Source organism: Mirounga leonina, unplaced genomic scaffold, assembly GCF_011800145.1.
Source record: "Mirounga leonina isolate KUSES-001 unplaced genomic scaffold, KU_Mleo_1.0 Mir_166, whole genome shotgun sequence".
NCBI lineage: Eukaryota > Metazoa > Chordata > Mammalia > Carnivora > Phocidae > Mirounga > Mirounga leonina.
The window spans coordinates 12,625,638-12,646,851 of record NW_023270418.1 but is presented as its reverse complement, the minus strand read 5'-3'; the positions used below and the strand labels follow the sequence as shown (position 1 = coordinate 12,646,851).

At 40.8% G+C, this 21,214-nt stretch overlaps 1 protein-coding gene across 3 annotated transcripts in view; it reads right to left on the bottom strand.

The window, feature by feature from the left end:
• Positions 1–15,437, bottom strand: part of HIPK3 (homeodomain interacting protein kinase 3) — a 91,419-nt gene extending 75,982 nt beyond the window's left edge. Inside the window, exon 1 of one of the 3 annotated variants that reach the window (XM_035012535.1) lies at positions 14,869–15,437. The gene's annotated coding sequence lies outside the window, so the exon portion shown is untranslated. Of the gene's footprint in view, positions 1–14,067; positions 14,503–14,868 lie in introns of those variants that run through there. The other 2 variants (XM_035012538.1, XM_035012536.1) reach the window with 2 other exon arrangements.
• Positions 15,438–21,214: the final 5,777 nt, after the last annotated feature.

Below are 21,214 nucleotides of genomic sequence, written 5' to 3'. Positions count from 1 at the left end.
ACATAACTAGCGATATTCAGACAACAAAACGTAGTTTCTAGTCACACTGTTTCACTTCTCAATTACCTTGTTTAAAGTGCCTATTTATAAAAGACAAAACAATATGTCTTCTTACAAAAGATAAGTACCCCAGAAATTTAACTCTCTTCACTGGCCGTTTAAATATCAGTATTTTAAATACCTGTATCATTAACAGATTATTTTACCAGTATTCTGTCCAGGAAATTACTTACACCAAAATATTTCACATAAGAAACATTTTCACATAAATGAACTGCTACATATTATAAAGCTTCATAAAATAAACCTGCTCTCTGAGGTGCCTACAAAACATTTATTTGAAAACACTAAAGTCTTGGGTATTTTCCAGCAGTATTGTGAACAAAGCATCTAGAGAATGTGTTGACTATAACACAAATCAGCATGTTAAATAACAAGCTTCATCTGACTTAGCAAAACATTCCAACTTTTGGAACAGAAAATGACCTGTTGGACATTTCAAAGCTGCTAGAAATCACCCTGAAATACCAATTTTCTTTAGAAAGGCTAGAAAAGAGTTAACAGTACTTAAGGACTACGCTTACTAAAGCATATAATTCTCTAGATTTTTTAAAGCTATCTAAAATCAAAACCCCAGGGGTGCCTCCTGGCCTAGTCAGTGGAGCATGCAACTCTTGATCTCGGGGTCGTGAGTTCAAGCCCTACATTGGGCACAGAGCTTATTTTTAAAAAAATTAATTAAATTTTAAAAAACAAAATAAAAACCCAGAAATGAAACACTGATAGGAAATTTGACTAAAGATAAAAAGTTTACCCGAAGCACTCTCTTCCTTAAAGAAAACTTTAAGGCTAACAATGCAAATCTAGTTTATAAAACTTAAGCACAAAGAAAACTTTTCTTTAAACTGGTCTTACAGTATCTGTCAATACCAGTATGATGGCTTGCTAGAAAATGCAAACAGTTCTATAACTCTGGGTTATGAACAACTCCCTTAATAGAAAGCCAAACGAATTACTTTTTTTTTTTTAATATATACAGAAATGTTCTTTTATTTTTTTATTTTTATTTTTTCTTAAAGATTTTATTTGACAGAGAGAGACAAAGTGAGAGAAGGAACACAAGCAAGGGGAGCAGAAGAGGGAGAAGCAGGCCTCCCACCGAGCAGGGAGCCCGATGTGGGGCTCGATCCCACGACCCCGGGATCATGACCCGAGCCGAAGGCAGACGCCCAACGACTGAGCCACCCAGCCGCCCCTTACTTTCTATTTTATAGAAAATCTGTCCCAAAAGAACCACCACAAAATTTTTATTTTATATTAAAAAATGTAATTTTTAGGCAAAGATGAGTATGAAATATTAAAAACAAAAAATAAAAGTCCTTACCAGAATACCTCCTAACTTAATCTACCTCTGAAATCAACAAAGGAAGCTGAATCCTAGATTAATAATTTGATCAAATGTCCACTGCTGACAAAGCATTATAAAGGAAAACATTCTGCTGTCTTTGTAAGAAATAATGATTCAAAGTTCTAAATGAACATTCATAAAATCAAAGGTCCTGTTCTATAAAACTTTTCAAAATTACAGGCTATCCTAAATAAACAACTTTAATATTCTCATTTTATACTTCCAATAGTACAACATTCTACATTCATAACTGAAAGAGAACTATCAAACTATCACTCCAGAGTAATGTATATCACAAGAACTAAAAGTCTAAAAACCAGTCATGTGAGAACAGTAGCTGCTCCCCACCCCACACACCCACACAGATAACAGTTTTGCATTTGGAAAAGCTGAAAAGACAAATATTGACAGCAGTATAAGCTTGACTATAGTACTTTTAGTTTTGAAAAATATTTATGAACAACATTTTAGGGCTTGAAAAAATAAACTGCAACAAAAAAGTCAGCCACTTGTTCTTTTCAAATTCTGTTAAGAACCTACATGGCCCTTAGGTGACCTACACTGCTAAATTCAAAGTTGTTGGGTTTTTCCTACAATTATGTTCTCTCCCTACTCATATTTTAGTTGCCAGATATGCTACTTTATATAAATGTCTTTTTTTAGAAATTTAGTGAAGTACCTTCAAAAACCTTTCTAATGTAAAAACACTTTTTTAAGTTTCAAATTTTAACTGTCATATATATCTTGTGAACTGGGGTCTCACAATGGCTTCAGGAAATCCTGTGCTTCAGGAAATTCTCTATGGTGTCTAATCAGAAACAATAGAAGGAACAGAAATAAAAATATGTTAAGAAAAATAAAGATCTCTTTCTTATTCTCATGACAAATGTGAGGAAGGGACAAGGCAGAGATTTTACAACAAGCCTCCCTAAGAAAGCCAGAGAGAAACTAAAGAACAATGTAAATTCATAAACACCTGAAGAAAGAAAACAAGCAGCTTCTCAAAAGAGTACTCTCAAAGCAAGGATACTAAATTCTTAAAAATCTATTAGAACTGGGGCGCCTGGGTGGCTCAGTTGGTTAAGCAACTGCCTTCGGCTCAGGTCATGATCCTGGAGTCCCGGGATCGAGTCCCGCATCAGACTCCCTGCTCAGCGGGGAGTCTGCCTCTCCCTCTGATCCTCCCCCTCTCATGCTCTCTGTCTCCCATTCTCTCTCTCAGATAAATAAATAAAAAATCTTTAAAAAAAAAAAAAAAATCTATTAGAACTACTTATGTTTGGCTCTGACTACCTCTAATCATTAACTTTTTTAAATGACACACATTGTTGGGGCACCTGGCTGGCTCAGTTGGTAGAGCATGCAACTCTTGATCTCAGGGTTGAGAGTTTGGGCCCCACATTGGGCACAGAGATTACTGTTTTTTAAAATTAATTTAAAAAAATAAAAATTAAAAATTAATAAAATTAAATGACACATTGTTGGGTTGCTTGTAATAAGCCGTGCACTAAAACTGCAGATTTATATGGGCTTAGCAAGGGTCACATAAACATTTCTTTCTTCTACTACCAGCTCCACAGAAACACTGAAAAAAAAAAATTTTCACCTTAGTGTAAAAAGTCACACTGCCATACATGATACTATAAAGCTCTATGTATTAGAATTACAACCATAAGAAAATCATATTCACATCTATCAGCTGAAGAGATTTTTTAAAATGCCATCAACATACTAAAAAGATAAAAAGATGATTACAAAAGTTTAATTCCATTTGAAAATGCATAGCTAACACATTTTAAGTTCAAAAATGAAAGCCAGCTATTGATCCCATGGGATAAAATAAAGAAAAATATGTTAAATCATTTGACTGAAAATGGCCACAAAACAGTTAACAGTTTACTGATGATAAATTTATTCTCAGATAATAACTAAAAATCTCATGCTGGCCAAAAGTAACTTCACGTCATTTTTCTGCCATTTGCATAAGAAGCTAGATAGAATCTCAGATATAAAGTAATGATTACATATCAATTATACATGATGAATATGCCAAAACAGTTATTTTATAACAATGTTAACACTTAAGGGGTACCTGGGTGGCTCAGTCGGACAAGCGTCTGCCTTTGGCTCAGGTCATGACCCATGTGGGGCTCCCTGTTCAGCAGGGAGTCTGCTTCTTCCCCTCCCCCTGCTCCTTCTCTTTCGCTCTCTCAAATAAATAAAATCTTTGAAAAAAAACTTAAGATGTTATTTGTTCATAGTAACCTTGCAAGTTGAAAGGACAAAAATGATCACTAAGCCATTACCATTACCTGGAATCAGACTGCTAGAATATGGGTAGTCTAGACTAATATGTGAAATTTAACTATTTTGCCATAAAAACATGAAAAGATACACATTGTTCACTCCAGGAAGAGGGGGGATTTCAGTATGAAAATAATTTTTAAATTATTCAATTACTATAAATTACAAAGTATTCAGGAAAAAGAACCTATTTCCTTCTAGTCATTCTGACATGTTTTATTGTATGTTTACAATCAAAGGACATGTATATTTTAGTATATGTGCTGCCGAAGCAAACACTCACAGTACATGTATAACTTGATATGCCAACTTGTTCTCTCTAGGATAACTTAGATATGTTCTATCTAGGATATTTTGAATAGCAGCATAATATTCTACCATGTGTGCATACTATAATTTGTTGAACTGCTTTTTCCAATTTTTTCACTATATTTATATAAAGTTGTGACGAACATTTTCATATAAATAGCTTTTACACATTAATTTTCTTAGTATGGATTTCCAAAAAGGAAACTTGGTAAATACTACCAAATTTTGCTTTGCAAAGTGCAAATTTTGCTGGTTTTTTTTAATGCATCGACCAGAAATAAGTATTTTAAGATTTAAAGTTTCAAACATAGGGGCGCCTGGCTGGCTCAGTCATAGAGCATGTGACTCTTGATCTCGGGATTGTGAGTTCAAGCGCAACACTGGGTGTAGAGATTACTTAAAAAATAAAATCTTTAAAAATAAAATAAAGTTTCGGGGCGCCTGGGTGGCTCAGTCGTTAAGCGGCTGCCTTCGGCTCAGGTCGTGGTCCCAGGGTCCTGGGATCGAGCCCTGCATCAGGCTCCCTGCTCGGCGGAGAGCCTGTTTCTCCCTCTCCCTCTTTCTGCTGCTCTGTCTACTTGTGCTCTTTCTCTCTGTGTTAAACAAATAAATAAAAATCTTTAAAAAAAATAAATAAAATAAAGTTTCAAACATAAACTCCAATAGAAATGAGTGAAGATACCAAAAAGGAAATACAGAAAAAGAAACAATGTGGAAATAAGATAATTCAATCTGAGCTACCTGTGGGGGGAAAATATGGAGCTCAATACTTCAAAAGATGAGCTGAAAGCTAAGAATAGGGTACACTATAAATGCAATCATCTGGAGGAATACATAAATTGTGAATAAAAGAAACTACTGGAGCGCTTAGTGGGAGTAATTTCACTGGAGTGGCATGGACAGAACTATACTGCCAAGGGCTAAGAAGTGAATACAGTTTCAAATAGAAGCTAGAGTACACATTTAAGAAGTTTGGAAGAAATAAAAAGGTAGACCGGTCCATAGATTGGAGGAGGCACAATTAAAAGATGGCTGATTAAGATCGCAGATATCTGATCATTTTTAAAGGCTGAAGAAAAAGGGCCCAAAAAGGTGGGGTAGGGGAGCCTTTAAGTTATTGGACAGGCTCAAGATGCTGAAAAACACATTTCAGGATGAAATCCACAGGAGAGAATAGGAAATAATCTTGGAGGGAAGGAGATGTTTCAGTCCTTGAGAGAGTGAAAACACAAAGTGTATACTGGTAGAAGTTACATTCAGAGGCAGAGGGTTGGAAATCTTGAGGAAGTTCGTTACCTACTGACTTCTACACAGGAAACAGACTCATCTGCTAGAATTAAAGTGAGGGGTAGAGTAGGGTTTTGAGAGGTAAAGTGTGTATATGACACATTCTCAAGTGCTTGGGCAGGTATCTGTAAAGCTGCTTAGTAAAGGCACTATACTTTTTTTTAAAAAATATTTTATTTATTTATTTGACAGAGAGAGACACAGCGAGAGAGGGAACACAAGCTGGGGGAGTGGGAGAGGGAAAAGCAGGCCTCCCGCTAAGCAGGGAGCCCAATGTGGGGCTCAATCCCAGGACCCTGGGACCATGACCTGAGCCGAAGGCAGACGCTTAACTGAGCCACCCAGGCGCCCAGGCACTATACTTTGATTAAAGGATACAGGTAGAGCATAGCATGCCTGTATTTGATTACTTTTATGATAATTATATATTTGATTCCCCAATGTCTACTAGAGGCTTTATATCCATAAAAACCTTTAAGACATGGTCTCTGACCTCAACAGTTCAGATACTATTTTATATTTTGAAATGTAAAAATTTCCCAAAATGTAATGGATTAGGTTACCTCCTAATAGGTTATAAATTGATCATTTTCTTCCAGATTAACAAGAAACAATTTCAAGCTAGATATACCTTCAGATGTGAGATACTTAAGAGAGATTTTAGAAGTTACAGAGTAGCCACTAGAAATATTTTCAGAAATGCCACACTCTGAGGATTTAGGGCAACTCACAAGACAAACATCCCAATTGTTTTCTACTCAAAAGTACTGGCAAAACCAACTATATTATAATCCCTAACATCCTAAGTACATTTCCGTACAAAATTCAATTTTAAATACACATGTATAATAAATATCAAAATGTCACCAAATTGTCAAATTTCATTAAGAATGTATCATATGCAATTATACTGAGGCAATGTAATACTTGCCCTTTGCATGACTCGGCTTAAAGGACCCCAAATTAAACGTACTTCTGATTTACATAAATTAAGTACACAAATAACATCCCTTTTGTATAGTGCTTTCAAATAAGATATACCTAGCAATTTCAATCTTAAAAGTAGCTTAAAATGGAATTCTATCTATACCTTCTTTTCACCTTCTATTCTCTTTCCACTGGTTGGCATAGGAATGAGGTTTGGAGAGCTCTGCATTCCAAATTTAGAAGGTAATATAGTTAGGAAAGGCAAACCTATTAGAATTTTCTCAAGCAATGCAAGAATTGTGCCTGTCCAAAAGGAAAAACCATGAGAATAAGAACTAGATTAACCATACTTAAGAAATATGAACTTCCGCTTGATTTAAATTAACACACAACATCTCTCTATAAAACCATTAGACTATTAAACTGGTTAGACTGATGGAAAAGCTTTTAACAGAAATTAAATTCATAGAACTGTTTTCGTATTTTTTAAAGATTTATTTACTTATTTTAGAGAGAGCACGAGTATAAGCAGGGGTAGGGATAGGGAGAAGGAAAGAAATCCTCAAGCAGACTCCCCACTGAGTGCGAAGCCCAACGCAGGGCTCGATCCCAGGACCCTGAGAGCATGACCTCGGCTGAAACCAAGAGTTGGCCCCTTAACCAACTGAGCCACCCAAGTGCCTCCAATTTTTTTCATATTTTTAAATGACTTTTTTTGGCTTTAAACATTACAAGGAGTAGCAAGTATTAATACACAACTTTCAGAAGCTGAACCATTCCTGCTATTTTATAAACAGTTTTTAAAAACTTGAACATGCTATATATAAATCATTGTTCTTCTCAGGCAGTGTTTTCCAGCTCACGTACACATACGCAAGTATAAAAGAAAATTTATAGTACTTGGCCAATTTCACCTACTATTTGCTCAAAGCAAGAACCATGTCTTACTCTCTTCATTCATAGCAGAGTACTTTGCACTTAGCGGACACCCAAATATATACCAGGTAAAATAGTTCCCACACACATATTTTATCACTGTTTTACCCAACATAATAGAATTTCACTTAATTGTGGTGAGAGTCTGTGATCCAGCTACAAAAAATATTTAAAGCATAGTAATCAGATTAAAAACCTAATATTTTTGAAGCCAATACTATTCTTATCTAACTTAAAACACAAAACTATGGGGTGCCTGGGTGGCTCAGTCGTTAAGTGTCTGCTTTTGGCTCAGGTCATGATCCCATGGTCCTGGGATCGAGCCCCGCATCCGGCTCTGTGCTCCGCGGGGAGCCTGCTTCTCACTTTCCCACTCCCCCTCTCACTGTCTCTCTCTCTCTGTCAGAAAAAAAAAAAAAAACAAACACAAAACTACAATTAATATACTGCAGACACTTGTACTGTCTCTAGTGAAACTGATTACAAGTTGGCCCAAAACATGTTTTGAGAATGTAGTGAAGCATAGCATCATAGTTACAGGCTATGTAGCTCATAACCTGCAATTTTCATTGTGATTTTATGTCACTTTACCCTACTTACTCTCAATATAAGTTGACATAAATTACATATGTAAAGCCCTCTGAAGTATTAATTTAAATTTTACTTTAAAAGAAATATCTCTAGGAAGTCAGGTTCAATTTTCAATATGTTGTCACTCTATCTAACTTATTAACTATTTAAGACTGTACATTATATACCTAAACTCATATAGTTTACCAAACCTACAAGACTCTCATTGTATTATTAAACAGGTAACGCACAGTCAAAATATACACAAATGGTATCTTTAGGCCTTTAAATCACCGCTTTATAGGGTATGAAATATTTTCTAAGCAAGTTATTTTCTGCAAATGTTTCAAAGTTTACTATTTCATTGTTTAAAAAAACTAAGATATTTTGTTTAATTTATGAACAATATGCAACAAAAGTAGGGGGAAGCTGAAGAATTTGAAGTTAACAAACATTTTTAGTAAGTCACATGCTTTTTAATTTTTTTTCTTTTTTAAAGATTTTAATTTATTTATTTGAGAGAGAGAATGAGAGAGAGAGCACAAGAGGGGAGAGGGCCAGAGGGAGAAGCAGACCCCCCGCTGAGCAGGGAGTCCGATGTGGGACTCGATCCCGGGACTCCAGGATCATGACCTGAGCCGAAGGCAGTCGCTTAACCAACTGAGCCACCCAGGCGCCCCGCTTTTTAATTTCTAAAATGGAAAACAGATCTTCCTCAACTTAAACGGGGTTACATCCCAATAAACCCATCATAGCTGAAAATGCATTTAATACACCTAACCTACCGAACATCATAGCTTAGCCTTGTCCACCTTAAACCTGCTCAAAACACATTAGCCTAGAGTTGGGCAAAGTCATCTAACACAAAGCCTATTTTTATAATAAGGTGGAAATATCTCATGTAATGTATTCAATACTGTACTGAAAGTAAAAAAAGGAATGGCTGTGTGGGTACAGAATGGCTTTAAGTATATCATTATTGACCCTCATGATCACATGGCTGATGGGGAACTGTGGCTCGCTGCCTCTGCCCAGCATCAAAGGAAGAGTAACAGGGGGTGCCCAGGTGGCTCAGTCGGTTAAGCGTCCGCCTTCGGCTCAGGTCATGATCCCAACAACCTGGGATCGAGCCCCGCATTGGGCTCTGTGCTCAGCAGGGAGCCTGCTTCTCCCTCTCCCTCTGCCTGCCTGCCTACTGGTGATTTCTCTCCATCAAATAAATAAATAAAATCTAAAAAAAAAAAAAAAAAGGAAGAGTATCAGACCCCACACTGCTAACCTGGGAAAAGATCAAAATTCAAACTTCCAAGTACTGAATGTGTATGACTTTCACACCATGGTAAAGTCGAGAAATCCTAAGTCAACCATGGTAAATAGGGGATCATCTTTAACTGGATAGTCAAATGCAGCCAGTTTTATAGTTTCTATCAAATTCTATAAAGGCAATGTTCTTTGCAAGCCATATGTAACCAAATGTAATTCATAATAAATAGCTACAAAATTCTAAAGGGGGGAGGGAATGACTCATTCTGTTCATCTAATTATTTCAATATCAAATCTAAATAATTTTTTTTCCAATTAGAAAAGATGCTCCAGTATTAACAATATGCAAAATAAAACAATTTATCTGACCACCTCTGGCAATCCTTTATTTTCAGTGAGACCAAGAATTGGTCTTTCGCAATTTGGATCCTTACCTAGGATAAAGTACAGCTCAAAGGAACAACGTACTTTATTATTCTTCTCTAAATCTCCACTTCAAAAGAAGTATAATTATATTCAAATTATATTCAAATTATATTCAAAAGGTATAATCTTTTTATTTAAAAAACAAAAAGGCAAAGCAGCAAAGAAAATGCAACATGAAAAGCGTATTTGGAAATCTAATTTTTAAAAGAAGAGATGTTAATATCATAAAGTAAAAATGGACTGAGTGACAGATAACAGAAAAATTGGGTTTTAATTCAGTTTGAAAAACCTACATTCATTTATTATGCACCTTAGTTTATTTTTAAGCATCTCTAAAAACTAAAAAAAAAAAAAGTTATTCCTATATATCAAGCTCATTTTAATGGCAATAATATGTTCTGTGCTCTTCACACTTCTGATTTCAAATTAGGCATTTAACATAAGATTTTTGTAATTGTACAGGAAGTTTATCTTCTGTAAATTCTACATTAAGGAAAAGTAGTTTTGATTGAAGAAATAAAAGACACAAAAAGGAAGGGTGGGTAAGTGGTTTTTAAAAACTGGTCAGGGATGGGCACCTGGGTGGCTCAGATGGTTAAGCGTCTGCCTTCGGCTCAGGTCATGATCCCAGGGTCCTGGGATCGAGCCCTGCATTGGGCTCCCTGCTCGGCGGGGAGCCTGCTTCTCCCTCTGCCTCTCTCCATCTCTGTCTCTTACGAATAAATAAATAAAATCTTAAAAAATAAAAAAACTGGTCAGGGATGATACACAGATATTACTTCACAACTCTCATCTTTTAACAGGTGTTACGGTGTATTCTTAATCTTTCACCCAAGCTACCACATATTTCACTGATTTTATAACTAAGTGAACTCTGGTTTCTAGCAAATTGAACATTTAAGTCAAAACAGATTTCTAAGTCTCCCAAATTCAATTAAATCAACCTATTCCCCCAACTCAGGGCCCAGCTTCCTCTACCTTACCTGTCCACTAGCTTCCCTCCCACTCAAGTCTTCCCCCAAAGGAAAAATTCTACTCTCTTAGAAAATTAAATTGTTTGGGTCAAAGGAACAAAATATATTTAAGGTAAAACATATTGTCCTTGGTTTGTTTCCGTTCAAAGACTTCCTGTTGGAAAAAGATAACTTTCTAAAGTACTGACTTGGCCATAACTACTAAATACAAAAGATAAATCAGTTTACTGACTTAATTGTCCTCAAGCCACAAATGCCATCCCTAAAAATACAGTATTTCCAATACTCAACCAGTTTTGTTAAATTTCCACACAAGTGCTAACAGCAGAGGCTCTAGGTTCCCAGCATAACAGCACATGCCTCAGAATCCAGACAATATGTTGCCTTTGTGTAGTGACATATGGCCCAAGTATCAACTGAGGAGAGCAGCCTGATCTGCCAAATAGGTCAAGGTCTAATCTGACAAACATTTAGGTAAAATGTGTAACATACATTTCCAAGTATCGATTCTAGCTTGGTCCTAACAGTGATTAAGATAAGGTCCAAAAGAACAGCTATGACAAAACTACAGAAGCAACACACTAATACTAAGTTGTTTCTCCCCACTTTTTTTCTTTCCCCAAATCACTCTTAATCCAACCAAAAGAAGTGGACTGTGTTTCCTTAGGTCAGCCATGTAAGTGCATTGGCTACCCTGAAAACTTACACTGATTCCAAACTTCGACTCCTAGGGTGCCTGGGTGGCTCAGTTAAGTGTCTGCCTTCCGCTCAGGTCATGATCCCACGGTCTAGGGACGGAGTCCCGCATCGGGCTCCCTGCTCAGCGGGGAGCCTCCTTCTCCCTCTGCCTCTGCCTCTCGCCCCTGTTCTCGTTCTCTCTCTCAAATAAATAAATAAAATAAAATCTAAAACAAAAACAAAAAAACTTCGACTCCAAATATATACTCCTATTCAACTTAAGTGTTCAAAGATACTAGACAAGTTATTTTTTAAGCAGCTGGATCCAGAACCAATAAACACATTTTAAATAATTCCTTTAGACTTACATTTGTATCATATAGAAAGGGTTACCATAACAAAGCTTTCAGCAAGTTGGCAGGGGGGCAAGTAGGGACACCTTTAAAGAAGTAATAAAATAGACTGGTAGAGTCTTCCATTTTAACAAAATTCTAGTAGTTTATCAGAAGTAACCTCTAAGATAAACATACCACACTGGAAGTCTCAACTTCAGACATTAGAAAATTAGGACAGCTGCAAACCCAGAAATTTTTACATGAACATTTCTTTTGGCAGCAACAATATAATCATATAGCAACTTATTTTGTGTCCTCTAATAGTTAAGAGGCAAGAGTAACTCTGGAGGGATATTTCCAATACAGAGAACTTCAAAGTTCCTTAGAACACACTTAAATCTAAATATTGCCATGACATCTTTATCTCCAAACTCAAACATAAATGGAATGCAATGGAAACTACATTACTTATGCCTTTTAATTAACTACCAATAACGCAGTTCTAATCTACCATATCACCACCTTTGGTGAACCGCTGCAGAGAGAACACAGAAAACTTCAAAAGTCACCAGAATAAGTCACTCTAACACTCCAATGGAAAATAACATGTAACCAAGTATTCCATTTAACTGATGTGAAACAGGTTTAGGAAACAGTATTTCAGCATTCTGAAATCCACATTTTCTCTTTCCTACCTATAAATGCCATCGATGTTCATGTACCAAATATTTAAAACAAAAGCTCAATCAGAAAGTTCATTTGACAGCTGTTGCTATTTTAAGTTGCAAGGGGAAAAAAAGCTTTCAATATCTTACAATAAACAAATAATACTTAGTGCTCTGCCATACTAGCTACAGTAGCCTACCTCTGTAATTTGCACCTTATTTTATGTGCTCCATGACAGAACATCCAAAAAATTAAAATAGTATGATCTGAAGCTTCTTTCCAAGCATGTTTACAAGAAGAATTATCTCATAAAAACCATCTACTTTTATGTGACTCTAAAACTCCATGCCCAGAAGCCAATGACTGGTTCATAAGCAAGATAATGACTAGTTCAATGGAAAAGGTATTATGACAATAAACGAAGACTGGCTCACCACGTTATGATCTGCTTGCCTAATATGTGTTTAGCTACTGTAGTCAGCAATGTCCAAATATAAATTTGAAATATTTAATGACTGGTTCTGTTCTAGATTTCAAGCTCATCTTACCTTTTTAAAACATAGTTTTAATCTAAGGCTCTCTACAAAAAAAAAAATCTTTTTTAGAAAATATATTCCCTAGAGTAGAAAAAACTTCAGGAACAAATTGTTATTCAATTTTACGGTAAGTACAAAAAAAACTCCACAGTGAAATGTGCACAATCTCAAATATTTCAACACACTTCTACCTTAACACAAATTAAAATCAAGTAAGTTTCAAAAGTAAAAGAAAAATAAACCTCAAACAGGTTGAGCATTATATTTTATAAATAAGAGTTGTCTACATTTTATGAATGGACCCATAAATATACCAAGAAAACCTTAATTTAAAAGTACTTTATCTGGGTTGGTTACATTTCAATTACTGTTAAGTGGCATGAAGGCATAAGGTAGCCAATAAAACTATAAAAAATAATTTTTGAAAAAGGTCAGTTTGATTTTGTTGAATAAGTTTACTAAGCTTAATACTAAGTTTAATCATGACCTATCAAAACCTTATCATAGCTCACTGTATAAAATTAGCACTGCACTTGCAAACATAAGCAGAATCTAGACTTATCAAACATATGGTGAGGCTTGCCCAGCTTCTGAAAAATTAAAGGAGAATGTAGGATTAAAATGTTTTAGCTGGGTAACAAACAAAGCCCACCGATCCTGCTCCAAAAGTTTTCAACAAAAATCTGATCAAAAAGGGCACCTCTTAAAAATTTTAAGGCACCAAGAAATTAAAACTTCTTTTTTTTAAGATTTTATTGATTTATTTGACACAGAGAGAGAGAGAGCGAGAGCAGGAACACAAGCAGGGAGGAGCGGGAGAGGGAGAAGCAGGCTTCCCGCGGAGCAGGGAGCCCGACGCGGGGCTGGAGCCCGATCCCGGGCTCGATCCCAGGACCCTGGGACCATGACCTGAGCCGAAGGCAGACGCTTAACGACTGAGCCACCCGGCCGCCCCTAGAAATTAACTTTGAAATAAATTGAAATGGTGTGAATATAAGTGATTCCACGCCAGAAGCTACAGCTAACAAGCAAATCCCTAAAAAGGGCGGGGGGGGGAGGGGGTGGAGATTCAACCGATCTCCAAACTACTACAAGGTACACAAAAGCACAAGCACAGGCCGGTTTACCAGCTAACTTTCCCGGCCCAGGACCAGGGAGACATCAAAGCTGACAACAGAATCAACCATGAGCTTTCCCTGTAAACCTGACGATTATCTGAAAAACTTCACTGTTGCTAACAGAAGAGCCTTATAATTAGAAGCAGCGACCTGACAGGTGGAAAAATAAATTCTAACAGGGCAGCAAGAGGTTGTGAAAACACAGTTCAAGGACTGAACGTGTTATGACTACTCTGTAACAGGTCCAAGGTAATTTAAGCACACACCCTTCAGCGCAATTCCTCAAGCCCAGATAAGATTGGGAAACAGGCTTCGCTGAGAGCCACATACCATTTTAAAACAGCCGTCTCCCTCCCGACAGGAAAACAGACATTCCCATCCGAAGTCTTTCCGAGAGTTCTCCACGAAGGGAAGGGAAGCGGGCGGCCGCCACCGTAACGAGAGAAGCCGGCAACAGCCCCGCCGCGCGGCCGCCACGCCTTCCTCCCGCCGCGGCAGGGGACGCGGAGCGGCGGGTCACATTTCTCCTCCCCAACAATCAACACGCACTCACGTCTCCAGAGTTGACACCCTCTAAGCGGCCGCTCGGCGACGCTGGTGACTGGGCCACAAAGCCAGGGACGCAGCCATCGGCTGGGGCGCTCAAGTTGCGTGCGTGCGCGCGTGTTTGTGTTTGCTCCGCTTAATGAAAGACAAGAGGTCTCCGTAGTTACGGCCTAGGGTTGCGGTGGGGAAAGAGGCCCCCTGTGGGACTAAACAAAACTTCGGTTGCTGGGAAGAGCCGTTGCGCAACCCTGGCAGGGGAAGGCCGGGCCGCCCAGGCCGGCCCCAGCGCGGCTTCCCGGAGGCTGCGCCACCGCTCGCACCAACCACGCGCGGCCCCCGCGTCCGGCGGCCTCCGGCCCCGAGCGGCCCCCGGACCCGCCACCCGGCGGGGAGCCCCGGCGGAAACGCGGAGCACCGGAGCGCAGGGGACCTGCCGGGGATGCAGGACGCGCGACGGGTGCGGGCCGCTCCGGAGGGGTTGGGCCCGGCCGGGGTCCGGCTGAGGGGCCCGGAAGCCCCGAGAACGCAGCTAGTCCCCCCACCCTGGGCTGGGGGCGCCCCTCGCCCCTCGCCCTCCTCCCTTACCTTCCTAGAGGCCTGAGCTCTCCCCTCTTCGGGCGGCCGCGGCCCTGAGCATGTCCGGAGTGGGGTGCGGGGCCGTGCCGGGGACAGGGAGCCAGGCGCTTCAGCAGGCGGCACCACCCAGCCCGGGCTCAGCCCCTCTCCGCGGCCGCTGCCATCTTGTCCTGGCGGCTGAGAGGAAACGGCGAAACACCCTCCCCCGACCGCTGCTGCTGCTGCTGCTGCTGCTTCTCTGGCTGCTGAGCGCCGGGCCCGTCTCCCTCATCTTCCTTCCCGGGGATTTGGGGTGGGGACGACAGGGCTGGGGCGAGGGGTGGCGAGAGGCCGGCCGGCCGGCCTTCGACTGCTGGGGCCTACGGGCGGCGCAGGGTGCGGGGCCCGCGGCGGCTGGGGCCCATTCCTGCCGCCCCTGCCGCGAGAGGAGGAGAAGGAGACAGCCAGGAGAGGCAGCGACGCCGGGGCCCGCGGCTCGGTCTCCTCAGGCCGCCGCGCTGCCGGCAGTCGTCACGGAGGCAGCTGCCGCCGGTCGCCCCAGTCTCGGGCCCCTCCTCCGCGCCCGCCGGCCTCGGCCGCCGCCTCCGCAGCGCCACCGCCCGCCGGGCCGCGCTGCGCGCCGAGCCCGGGCGGCCCCGCTCGCCTCGGGCCGCGGCGCCTCCGCGAAGCCCCTCCCCGGGGCCCGCCCGCAGCCGCGCCCTTGTAGCTCCGAGCCCGCCTGGCGGCCGGCGTGGACCGACCCGGAGCGCCCGCCCGCCCGCAGAAGCAGCATCCGTTAGCGCCCCCTCTGCTGTTCTGAACCTCACTCTAGGCCCCCTCCGACAAAAATACACATTTAAAAAAAGATCCTAACCCCCCAAAGAAAGGATTAAAATGAGGAAGCGGGATTTTACAGGCCGTTCGAGATGCGGTAATCACAATTTCCCCTTCCACCCCTTTAGGATCTGTTTCTTGGCGACTTGGGGTTTTTTTGTTTGTTTGTTTTTTTAAGGGTCCAAAAATAAGGAAAGGGGAAATGCTTGGTCAAGTGAACAGTCCAGGTCTAAAATAGGTCCTTCCCGCTCCCCCATCCCAAAGAGTCAAGAGAATTGTAAAATCGGGTTAAAGAACGGGGAAAAGGCCTTCTTGCACATTTTCCAAGAGCATCTCTAAGGTCCCAAACCCCGTAATTGTGAATTATACCCACCTCTGCATTGATAACTCTCCATCTAGTTCCACTCCCAGAGACTAGTTACCTCTCTCCTGGAGACTAGGAAATCAACAGAATGGCCCATCTCAACGTAATCACAGAACTATAGAATTTTAGAGATGAAAGAAACTTAAGAGATCCTTGGTCCAAACTCTTAAGCTAGGACAGGGCTTCAAAGATGCTTATGTGACCTGCCCAAGATTATACAGCAAAGCCCTGGTCTGCACGCCCTGTCCCCTTCTTTTCCCTAAGAAACCGCTGACCTTCTAGTACCTATCATTGAGAGTTGATTTTTTAAATACTTATTTCCTTTTGTTCTTAATCAATGTTTAATGGGGGGAGGGGAGGACTGAACACCTTTCTCTAAGGAAGTGTCCTTTCTTTGTTCCTTTCATCATCTTCACTAGGAGGTTTGACTCTACCACATATGTGTTTATCCCCAGACATTTTCTATTGCAGTAACTGGGGGAGGGCAAAGGGAGTGGCAAATTGCTGCATATTTAATACTACACATTTATTCCCTGCTGCTTTTCAAATGGAGAGGAGTATTTTTGAGAATGCCTTTTAAAAAGAGAAGAGGATAGTACGCCCTGAAGCAGTTGGAAGTATTTTCGAATGACAGTTGTTTTCTTCAAGTTAGGGAGGATAACCAGTTGAAAAGGCTTCCAAAATAGAAAAACAAAACAATGACTGTCTCTCAGAGAGATAGCAGCCTATTAGCCATTCCTTTTTACTTAGTATTTAGTTACTTTTGATTTTTTAAAAAAGCAATAGTTAAAAGAACCAAAAAAGGATAAAAACACTATTCACAGGAGAAAGTTACAATAAAAAAAAAAATCTTAGTGAAACAAGGGAACTATTCCACTAGAACTTCGAATTTCCAGAACTTTTGCTAAATATTTCTCTGGATCACTTTTAGTAAGAGGCTTCAATTCTCCCTATTTTGTGGCATTACTACATTTATGGAAAAGCTGAAAAGGAGGAGGATTTTTTTTCCTTTCTATCCCTGACATTGCTCTTCACTGTACTGTAAGTTCCAGGAGGGGATTCTGTCTTCTTCTTCTTTTTTTTTTTTTTAACAATTGCATTGCCAGCACTTACAGTGCCTGATTTATAGTTGTCTTTAGTAAATGCTGCTAAATGAGTCAATAAACACTATAAATTCAAGTCCTCCTCCACTTTATACCTATTGTCTCTTAGCTTAATTTCTTTACTTGCAATCTCTTACCTCTCCAATCCATTCGGAACGCCAACATCCAGATAGCTTTTCAAAGCCCCTGACTTAGCCATTTTATGAAGTTTGTAAGAAAAAACAATGGAAAAATTTCAGTGTTCTTTTTAAAAATGCAGACTACTAAATTGTATATGAAAAAGTTAATTGTGTGTAAAAAGATGATAACCAAAAAACTCAATAATCTTTTCATTCAGGGGGTGCCTGGGTGGCTCAGTGGGTTAAGCTTCTGCCTTCGGCTCAGGTCATGATCCCAGGGCTTTGGGATGGAGCCCTGCCTCTGGGTCCCTGTTCAGTGGGGAGTCTGCTTCTCCCACTCACTCTCCCTCTGCCCATCCCCCCTCGTGCGTGCTCTCGCTCTCTCCAATAAATAAGATCTTTAGAAAAAAATCTTTTCATTCAGAATTACTACTTAAATACTGTGTACCAGACATTGGACTATAATCTGAGGATACAAGGAAAAGGGAGACACCCTATGAGTTTATACTCTCTCTAGAAAGTTGGTTATTATACAAATAACTAATTATAATATTAATAAGCATTATAAAAAAAGAGCCCAGCCTGCAATGAGAAGGTAGACCCTAATCAAATGAGAAGGGGGGGAAGCCATAAAAAACCTCATTCATTTCTCACTCTCCAGGACTTAACGAAGGGCTTACTTCCTCAGAAAGAACCTCCTGACTTCTCTAATCCACATCCCCATATATCCTTCATGGGTAGCATTTTTCTCAGTTTCTGTTTCCTCAGTTGTTTGTTTTCTGTTGTTTGATTCATGCCTACCTCTACTACCAATCTGAAAGCTCTGCAAAAGTAGAAAGCACATCTTTTTGGACACCATTGTATCCCCAGCTCCAAGACAGCGGTACGTAGCAGCTGATCAACAGGACCAGCTACATTCGAGGCCCACTGAAAAATGAAAAGGTGGGGTGCCTTGTTCAAAATCATGAAGGATTTCAAGATGGTAACAGTAGAGGATTGAACCCATCATGGGGGCCCTTGAAGCATGGGACTTGTGCAACTACACTACACAGGCTGAATGAGTAAATGAAAGTTGAGATCTGAGGGGCACCTGGGTGGCTCAGTCGTTGAGCGTCTGCCTTCGGCTCAGGTCATGATCCCAGGCCCAGGGTCCTGGGGTTGAGCCCCACATCAGACTCCCTGCTCCGCGGGAAGCCTGCTTCTCCCTCTCCCACTCCCCCTGCTTGTGTTCCCTCTCTCGCTGTGTCTCTCTGTCAAATAAAATCTCAAAAAAAAAAAAAAAAGGTTGAGATAAAGGTGTGTGGAAAGTAGCCCAAGCAGAGAACACTTGAGACAAAAGAAAAGATATATGCAAAAGCCATGTAGAAAAAGGCAATAGAGAGTAGAAATTTTGAGAAAGTGAAAGTTCTTAGAGTGAGAGGATAAATCCAAGCAGATGAAGGTAGAGGAAGAAGCAAAGGCCAGATTAGGATTTTCGACCTTATTCTACCTGCAATGGAAGCTACTGAATAAGGAGGGACACGACATGATCAAAAAAGCCACTGGCTTTGGGTATGGGAGCTATCTATTTTCTTCTTTGCACTTTTCTGTATTGTTTAAGTGTTCCTTCCAATAACTTCCAATTTCATTCAGAATAAAAGCTAAAAACCTGACAACGGACCTAAAATGGTCTGTAAGATCTTGCATAGAACTGGTCCACAAGGAACATGCCTCCTACTTTTTGTGTCCTTACTGTATACTCAAGGACTTTAGTCACTCTTCCTCCTCAGGTCCTTACCCAAATGTCTCCTCAGTGATAACCACCTATACATACACATAAATGCCCTGGGTTTTTGTTTTTGTTTTTTTAGTTTATTTGCTTATTTACTTATTTATTTATTATCTCTACATCCAATGTGGGTCTCAAATTCATGACCCTGAGATCAAGAGTCACATGCTCGGGGTGCCTGGGTGGCTCAGTCGTTGAGCATCTGCCTTCAGCTCAGGTCATGATCTCAGGGTCCTGGGATCGAGCCCCGCATCGGGCTCCCTGCTCCGCGGGAGGCCTGCTTCTCCCTCTCCCACTCCCCCTGCTTGTGTTCCCTCTCTCGCTGTGTCTCTCTCTGTCAAATAAATAAATAAAATCTCAAAAAAAAAAAAAAAAGAGTCACATGCTCTTCTGACTGAGCCAGCCAGGTGCCCCAAACTCCCTGTTTTTATTTTTATCCTTAGGACTTACCGCCATCAAAGCTACTATGGTATAGATTTTTTCGGTCCCCTCTTCCCCACAAAGGTAAGCTCCCTGGCAGCAGAATTTTTGGTCTGTTTTGTTGGCTGCTCTATCCCCAAAGGGTAGATCATGCCTGGCATACAAAGGAATTCAATAAATACTTTGAACAACTCCAGGGTTAGGAGTGCGGACCCCTCACTCACTGCAGTCAAAAATCTGCATATAACTTTTAACTCCCCAAAAACTTAACTACTAATAGCCTACTGTTGACCAGAAGCCTTACTGATAACATACTCGGTAGAACACACATTTTGTATGTTACACATATTACGTAGTGTATTCTTACCAAAAAAGTAAAGATAGAAAAAAAAAACTGTTAAGAAAATCACAGGGGCGCCTACCTGACTCAGTTGGTAGAGCATATGACCCTTGATCTCAGGGTCATGAGTTTGAGCCCCACGTTGGGTGTAGAGATTATTACTTTAAAAATAATTAATTTGAAAAAAAAAGAAAATCACAAAAAAGAGCAATACATTAACAGTACTATACTGTATTTATTGAGAAAAATCCACATATAAGTGGACCTGTGCAGTTCAAACCCATGTTGTTCAAGAATCAAATTGTATTTGTAAAATGAAAGAATGAATTTTCTGTGTGAGCAGTATGAAACTCTCCATAAACTCATACTGCAGTCACAATTGCTTGAAATCACCCCAGACATGAAATCTAAGACCTCTCTTAGGTCTTTCCCCAACACCCAAATCCAAAAATTACTCCTTCCAAAGGAGGCCAGTTCTCCTGCACTTACCTTGTGTTCATCACTGCCCTTGTTCCTCACTGTACCACATCTAGGTGTCAAGAGAGGGAAATGGCCCTTCCACAGTCTTAGCAGATGATGCTGATACTTCTCCAAAGAAAAACCTTGGAATTTGTCACAGAGCCTGGGGCATCAAAGCACACTCTCCTTCCTCAAGTTAGGGGTTTATCATTGTTTCCCTCCAGACCCTGGGTATCCTTTCCTGCCATTGGGGGTTTGGGAGGGTGTAAGGAGGACCTAGCCAGCCAAAAAGAGCTCCCTAACTACAAGTCTGAGGCAGGAGGGGTCCAGCAGGGAGCTTCTGCTGTTTAGTCCCTCCCAAAGGTCCTGGCCTCCTTATGCAAATAATTTACCTCCAGCTAGAGTTCAGTTCCGTATACCTGGGCCTCAGGGAGGGGCAGCTGGAAAGGAAAAAAGGTTCAGGAGTGTCTCCTACCTACATTTGCATAGCTGAGAGGCCCACTCAAGTAACTCTTTGCAGCCCAAAGATCTGTTTCTCTTCCTTGAAAAAAAAGAAACTGGGGCGCCTCAGTGGCTCAGTTGGTTGGGCATCTGCCTTCTGCTCAGGTCATGATCCCGGGGTCCTGGGATTGAGCCTGCGTCGGGCTCCCTGCTTGGTGGGGAGCCTGCTTCTCTCTCTCCCTTGCCTGCCACTCCCCTTGCTTGTGCTCTCTCTCTATGTCAAATAAATAAATAATAATCTTAAAAAAAAAAAAGAAAGAAACTGTTCCCACTAAATTCAAACAGATAGGGGCATCGAGGTGGCTCAGTGGGTTAAGCGTCTGCCTTCTGCTCAGGTCCTGATCCCAGAGTCCTGGGATAGAGTCCTGAGTTGGGCTGCCTGCTGAGCCGGGAGTCTGCTTGTACTTTCACCCTCTTCCCGCCCGCCCACTCCCCCCACCCCCGTCGTGCTCTTTCTCTCTCTTTCTC